A 7,456-nucleotide genomic window follows, 5' to 3' on the forward strand; every position below is an offset into this window, starting at 1 on the left:
AACTTCTCATTAAATGTATGGTTTGCACAGATTGTCTCCCATTCCACAGAATAGCTTTTAACTTTGTTGCTTGTTTCCAGTCTTGCGCAGAAGCTTTTTAATTTAATGTAGCCTCACTTGTCCATATTTGTGCTTGCTGCCTGTGCTTTTGTGTGGAATCCAAGAGACTATTGTCAAGATCAATGTCAAGAATTTTCACCTGTGTTTTTTCAAGGAGCTTTACAGTTCCGGGTCTTCCAGTTAAGTCTTTACTGCATTTTGAGTTGATTTTTGTGTATGGTATAAGATAGGCATCATGTTTATTGTTTTGCATGTGGATATGCAGTTTTTCCAATACCATTTGTGGATCACACTTCCTTTCCCCATTGTGTGTTCTTGCCATCCTTGTAAAAGATTAGTTTCTTATATGTACATGGAATTATTTCTGGGCTCTCTCTTCTCTTTTTTGATATAGATGTCTATAGTATTGCATGTATATGCATATGTCTAAACTCATCAAGATATATACATTAATGTGTAAAGTTTTTTTGTATAGCAATTATACCTCAATAAAGCAAAAAAAAAATTTAACTCTTCTTACATAAGAGAGGAGCATTCTACATTAAATCAAATGTCATTCCTGGGCATAGTTATATATATGTGTGTATATATATTATATAATATATTTATACACACATATATGTGTATATATAATATATAATATATTTATACACACATATATGTGTATATATAATATATATATATTCCTATATGTATATTAATGTTCAACGCTTGAGAAATCTAATCCACAATGTTAGAAATCAGAGTCATTAAGCTACTCTTTGACGCTATGTTTGGTTCTCTGAAAATTACCTTTTTCTTTATACCAGCTGACTTTATAATTGAGAAAGGAGTTTTATAATTAAGAAAGGAGTCACAGGAAGGAATCAAAGAAGAGAAAAGACTTGCTCCATCCTGTTTGTTTGCTTTCCTCAAATGTTTGCCATATAAATTAATTACCACCTCCAACTTTTCTCTGATACTCCCAGAAATGGCATCTTCAATCACCTTGTGTCTATTATTCGCATTTCTTTTTTTCCATTAATGTATATTATATCCTCATATTAACGTCTATGTTTTGACATATCTAACTTCTTTTCTACTTGTGGATAGGACCTGGCTGGGGCTCAGCCTATGGTCCAGGAGTAGCCACAGAAATAGATCCTTAGACATGATATTTAGTAATTTATTTGCATGTATCTTTAGACTTCATGTTAGTTACAGCCAGTGAGAAGTAAGATAACCGCAACTATGGACATGTAGTGGCATTATGAATAATTACTTCTGAAGCAAACGTTTTAGAGAATCGTTTGATTATTTCACTTGTCTATTATGTTAAGAATGATTGCTAGGACTGTGAGATATGGTGGCTTCTTCAGTTCACCCCAGAAAACTTAAAAATCAGGAACCCTCCCTCTCCAGCAGGAAAATTGTAATTAGGAGGGAACATGAAGAGAATTGCTATAGTTTTTTAAACTTATTTTTATTAATCTGATTAACAGATAAAAGCATTTGTCTTCTTTGTGAAAATGTATAAATACAATTATTTGTGTACTTTTCTGTACATCTTTTGTATTTCAATAACATTCCAAAAAATAGGATATAAGACTAAATTGAAAAAGTTCCCATTGATCGTGGTGAGAACAATTGGAGAATAAAAAGATAAATCAGTAATGAATTGAAAATGTGTAATTAAATAAACATTTACTTGAATCCGGGAGAAGAGATACAAAAAATAAGTGAGAAAAGTTTGTTCTTTGCAGTAATAAACCAGTTAATTTTTATTAAACCAGTGTATTTTTATACAACAAATGATGGCATTTTTGAAAATCATCATATTTTAAACGCAATTTAATTATTAGTTCAAGCAAAGAATATCAAGAAATGCTAAGTTGTGTGAATGGTTGTTGAGGAACAAGTTATTTACATGGTCTCAAAGAATAATCCAATATTTTGTTTCTTCACTACAAATTGAAAAATATATTCATAATAATGTAATCTGTCTCTTCCTTAACTCAGTGCTCAAATTTGCCATCACCAATATGGGCAGCCTGACGTGAATACTGTACAGCAGGAATTAAGCAGCATCAGCAATGCAGTATCTTTGCAGAAATTATTGACCAGAATATAGAAAAAAAGAAAATTTAATTCCCAAAACAAGACACTCTAAGATACTCTTCAAGGTAACTGGCCTGGACTCTTTGCCTTTAATGTTATGAAGAACACAGAGAAGTAATGGAAATTATTTAGATTGGGGAAGACTAAAGACCTATAACAGAAAAACGCAAGGAATGAAAATGGATTAAAAAATTAAAAGGTAAAGGAAATTGTGCAGCCAACTATGAAATTTGAGAATAGATATTTTGCTTGATTATATCATTGCACCACTGTTTACTTTTGTAGGCAATTGATGGTAATTTGGTTGTATTTTCATAGGAGCTAATACCCTTTACCTCTGAGAGGTGGATGGTGAAGTATTTTGGAGTGTGAGGTTCTGATGTCTGCAGTGATCTGCCAGAAGGAAAGATATAGACCAGTGAAACAAATTTGGTAAGGTTTTAACCATTTATTCATTCGTGTGAAGGATGTGTGTGTATTTGTTGTTATTCTTTTAACTTTTCTGTACATTTGGATCGTAATGAAGAAAAATAAATAATTGAATTAAAAATACAAACACTCGAATTTTACAATTTTTAACCTCTCCCAGAACTTTTAAATTTCATTTGTATTAAGGAAAATTATTCAATGCAAAAGATTACCTTAAGACGCAATACTTTGCCTTCACAACTTTCTCAGTGATTTCATACTTTATGTCATCCTAAAACAAATGCATGTACTTCACAGATAAATACCAACTCAAAATTTCTTCATAAAAAGACAAATGAGTGTAAAGAAATTAAAACTAGATATAAAATAGAAAACTTCAGGTTCTTTTTTTAATTTTAACCAGTTGATAAAAATATAAATGCTTATATTTTAAAAGGGCATATATATGCTACAAAGCTTAATATTTATCTTCTTTATTCACTTCATTCTTTTCTAACATTGTGAAAATGTTAAACTTTTTCTTTACAAAAAGTTTGTTATAAATATATGAGTTAATTGATTTAGCATTTAGACAATTTTAGTAATAGTCAATTAATATCTTAGTTCCAGATTTATCAAAAGTCTACAATGGTTTAGAAAAAATATAAAAAGAAATATTTTTCAAGGTTGAACTGACTATACAAGGTAAGAACTTAAATGATATATATTTACAGTTTTGAAGGTAATAATGCATATTTCAAGAAGACACTCTGACATCTAAACACAAGCATTTTACATATGATGGACAGTATTACAATGGGCAAACAGAAATAAAAAATATATATATTGGATACTTTTCTTTGTAAACAAAGTAAAATTGACTGTTTATTAAAAATATTTTGGTTTTAGTTAGTATTTAGTAACTCATATGACCATCAATCACACTATAACCATGAAATCAAGCCTGACTAGCTCAGTCGGTAGAGCATGGGACTCTTAATCCCAGGGTTGTGGGTTCGAGCCCCACATTGGGCACCAGATGAAGGGGTGGCCTGCCCCTCCACACCCGTGGGTATTTCTAGTCGGGTGGGATGAGAGACTGAGAAAAGAAATAAGACAAAGAGAAAAAGTATAGAGAAACAACAGTGGGCCCAGGGGCTGCATACCAAGGACCTGCACTGGCAGTGGTCTCTGAGATCCCTCAGTTTTTATTGATTATTATCTTCATTATTTCAGCAAAAAGGAATGTAGTAAGAGGGCAGGGTGATAATAAGGAGAAGGTCAGCAACAAACATGTGAGCAATAGAATCTACATGATAACTAAGTTCGAGGGAAGGAACTATGACTGGACGTGCATGTAAGCCAGATTTATGTTTCTCTCCACCCAAACATCTCAGTGGAGTAAACAATAACAAAGCAGCAATGCTGCAAACATGTCTCACCTCTCATCATAGGGCGGTTTTTCTCTGATCTCAGAATTGGACAAATGTACAGTCGGGTTTTATACCGAGACATTCAGTTCCCAGGGGCAGGCAGGAGACAGTGGCCTTCCTCTATCTCAACTGCAAGAAGCTTTCCTCTTTTACTAGTCCACCTCGGCACAGACCCTTTACAGGTGCCGGACTGGGGGACGGTCAGGTCTTTCTCATCCCATGAGGCCATATTTCAGACTATCACATTGGGAGAAACCTTGGACAATACCCCATTTTCAAGGGCAGAGGTCCCTGCGGCTTTCCGCAGTGTATTGTGCCCCTGGTTTATTGAGACTAGAGAATGGCGATGACTTTTACCAAGTATACTGCTGTAAACATTTTGTTAACAAGGCACGTCCTGCACAACCTTAGATCCCTTAAACCTTGATTTCATACAACACATGTTTTTGTGAGCTCCAGGTTGGGTCAAAGTGGCTGGGGCAAAGTGGCTGGGGCAAAGCTACAAATTAACAACATCTCAGCAAAGCAATTATTTAAAGTACAGGTCTTTTTCAAAATGGAGTCTCTTATGTCTTCCCTTTCTACATAGACACAGTAACAGTCTGGTCTCTCTTTCTTTTCCCTACAATATAGGTTACCAAATCAGAGCTATCTCCTTCCTTTCACAGAACTAAACATTTACAAATTTAAGTAAAGTAAATTCTAGAAAAATAATGTCCCTTTATAGGAGATAAGAGTCCCTTTGCTATTTTCATTTTGGGAGCATAATGGAAAGAGTTCTGAATGCACAAGGGAAAAAGAAACCAGATGAAGTTTTATGAAACTTGTAATGGCCATGCATAGGCTAAGTGATGACTTAGAATCTTGAGGATTCCTAGTTACCAAGTGAACCTCCTTCTAATTACCAACAGTAACTCTGATATTCTTCTTTGAGTAAATACAGACAGCATGTCAATAGCTGAGAACCTGTTAGTAAAGACAAAATAGCTCTCCAGAATGTGCAGTGGACTTCTCAGATATAAGGCAACAGCCCAAACCACAGGGCAGGGCAGGAGAGCTGAGACATAGCACCAAATGAGAGTGGCTTATCCTGAGTGTCAGGCAACGGCCTGCTAAAGGCCAAGAACAGGGAACTGTAGTAAAAAACAAAATATTTGAGCAACTTAAAAAGAGGGACAGGAGTGGAGCATAAACAATATACACACACCCAAATATCTGGCAGTGGATTAAAAATCAAAGTGAAACCTTCCATAGTAAAAAAAAAATCATATCAGAGTAAGAGTCTTGAGATTCCATTCCTGTTAGAGGAAAGGTCTTAATAATTCTCCTAAAATACTGGTAGTAGGCTAAATCTAACTATAGCTGTAAAAAGACCAGATACAACTAAGCTGCTGACTAGTTATCAATCATACAATCTAGTAGCCTGTTAGAATATGGAGTATGACAGTTTCTGGAAGTCACATTATTAGTATCAACCTTTAGTGTTTGTTTTTATAGACACTGACCTACATATAAATAAGATTGTGAAATTTGAAAGAAGTACAAAAATATAACCCATAATCAAAAGAGAAAAGGATCAATAGAAGAATATTTTGAAATAATCAAACCAAATATTTAAAATAACTATGCAAAATATTAGATAAATGATCTATTAGAAAGTTACATGGATAAACAGATGACAATTTTTAACACATAAAATGAAGCTATAAAAAGCAAATGGGAATGTTAGAACTGAAAAATGAAATAATGTTAATAAAAATATTTGTCATTGAAATTCACAGTGAATTAGATTCAATAGAAAAAAGTATCATTCAAATTAAAGGCAGTCTATAAATTATCTATAATTGAAGAGTAAAACAAAAAAATAACAAAAATAAAATGATAAGAAACAATAAAAAATCAACAGAATATGCAAGACCTGTGGAAAATGTAAAATGGTTTAGCATGCATGTTGCTGGAATCCCAGGTGGAAAGCAATGAAAAAACTGAGCATAAGACACATTTGAGGAAACAGTAGCCAAGAATTTTCCCAAAATATTGTAGTGCCTTAACTGTGAGCTCTAAGATGCTCAGTCTATCCCAATCAGGATAAATGCATAGAAAACTAAACTAGGCATATTATAGTCAAAGGACTGTACACTAAATAAAGGAAGAAATCGCAAAAACTGCTGGGCTCTTGGGAAATGGCACAATTTAAAAAATCAAATAAGCAAAATGACACGAAAATCTTACTAGAATAAAATAGAGAAAGAAGACAAAGGAGATAATGGAATAACATATTTAAAGTGCTGAGGACAAAGTAAACTATAAACCTGAAATGTTATATCTAGAAAAAACATATTTCAAAAAGAAGGCAAAATAAAAAGATATTTAAAAATAATTTTTAAAGATATAATTTAATTTTTCTCCAGCAAAGTTGCATTGCAATAATTGATAAAGTAGTTTTTCATTCTGAAGTTATATAATATGAAATCCAAATGTGTGGAGAGAAATACCACAATTGGTAAACATATGAATAAGGATAACTTATCTGGTCATCAAAAGAAAAAGTGAATTGATAAAACACACTGATAGAAAATAATTATTGTATACATATATGAAAAAACATTCATGTCCAAAATGTGCAAGTACCCCTAGAAAGAACAAGGGAATTTAATATGCAGATAAAAATTGATTATAATTGACTAAATAAGATATACAAATCTTTAGAAAGTCCCTTAAAAGTTGCTGAACATCATTAGTTATCAGACATGAAAATTAAGCCATAAAGCAATTCTAAAAAAGCTATGATTAAGAAGACTGACAATGGAAAATATTGGTGAGGATGTATAACAAATAGAACTCTCATATTTTATTAATGAGAGTGTAAAGTTTTAAAGCTTTTGAGAAGATTTTGGCAATATCTTAAAAATAAAAAGTATTTCTATGTCATGACCAAGATACCGTTTTCCTGAAAAAATGAAAATGTGTGTCCATGAGAAATTTGCATCAGCTTTATTCATAATAAACCAAAAAAGGGAAACAGATAAGATTTCAATAACTGCCAATAATCTTAAAATTATATTTTCATACAATGGAATTCTACTTTGTGATAACAATAAATTAATTAGTGAGATATGCCATAACATGGATAAATATTGAAAAATTTACCTTAAAAACATTATAATGAGCAAAAGAAGTAGTTACAGAAACACACATAGTGTATGTACTATACTACATATATTATTTATTGTAGGTTATCTATTGTTGTTTTTCAAATCACACCAAAGAACTGTAACTTAAAATAATAAACAGGCTGGGCGCAGTGGCTCGTGCCTGTAATCCCAGCACTTTGGGAGGCCAAGGAGGGCGGATTGCCTGAGCTCAGGAGTTCCCAACCAGCCTGGGCAACAGGGTGAAACCCTGTCTGTACTAATATACAAAAAATTAGTTGGGCGTGGTGGCATGTGCCTGTAGTC

General features: G+C 32.9%; 1 non-coding gene across 1 annotated transcript; it reads left to right on the plus strand.

Annotated features, from left to right (window-relative positions):
• Positions 1-3,527: 3,527 nt before the first annotated feature.
• On the plus strand, positions 3,528-3,600 carry TRNAK-CUU (transfer RNA lysine (anticodon CUU)). Its single transcript has one exon. It is a non-coding gene; the product is annotated as a tRNA-Lys (tRNA).
• The last annotated feature ends 3,856 nt before the right edge of the window (positions 3,601-7,456 follow it).

The sequence above is a fragment of the Pan troglodytes genome, chromosome 4 (genome assembly GCF_028858775.2).
Source record: "Pan troglodytes isolate AG18354 chromosome 4, NHGRI_mPanTro3-v2.0_pri, whole genome shotgun sequence".
NCBI lineage: Eukaryota > Metazoa > Chordata > Mammalia > Primates > Hominidae > Pan > Pan troglodytes.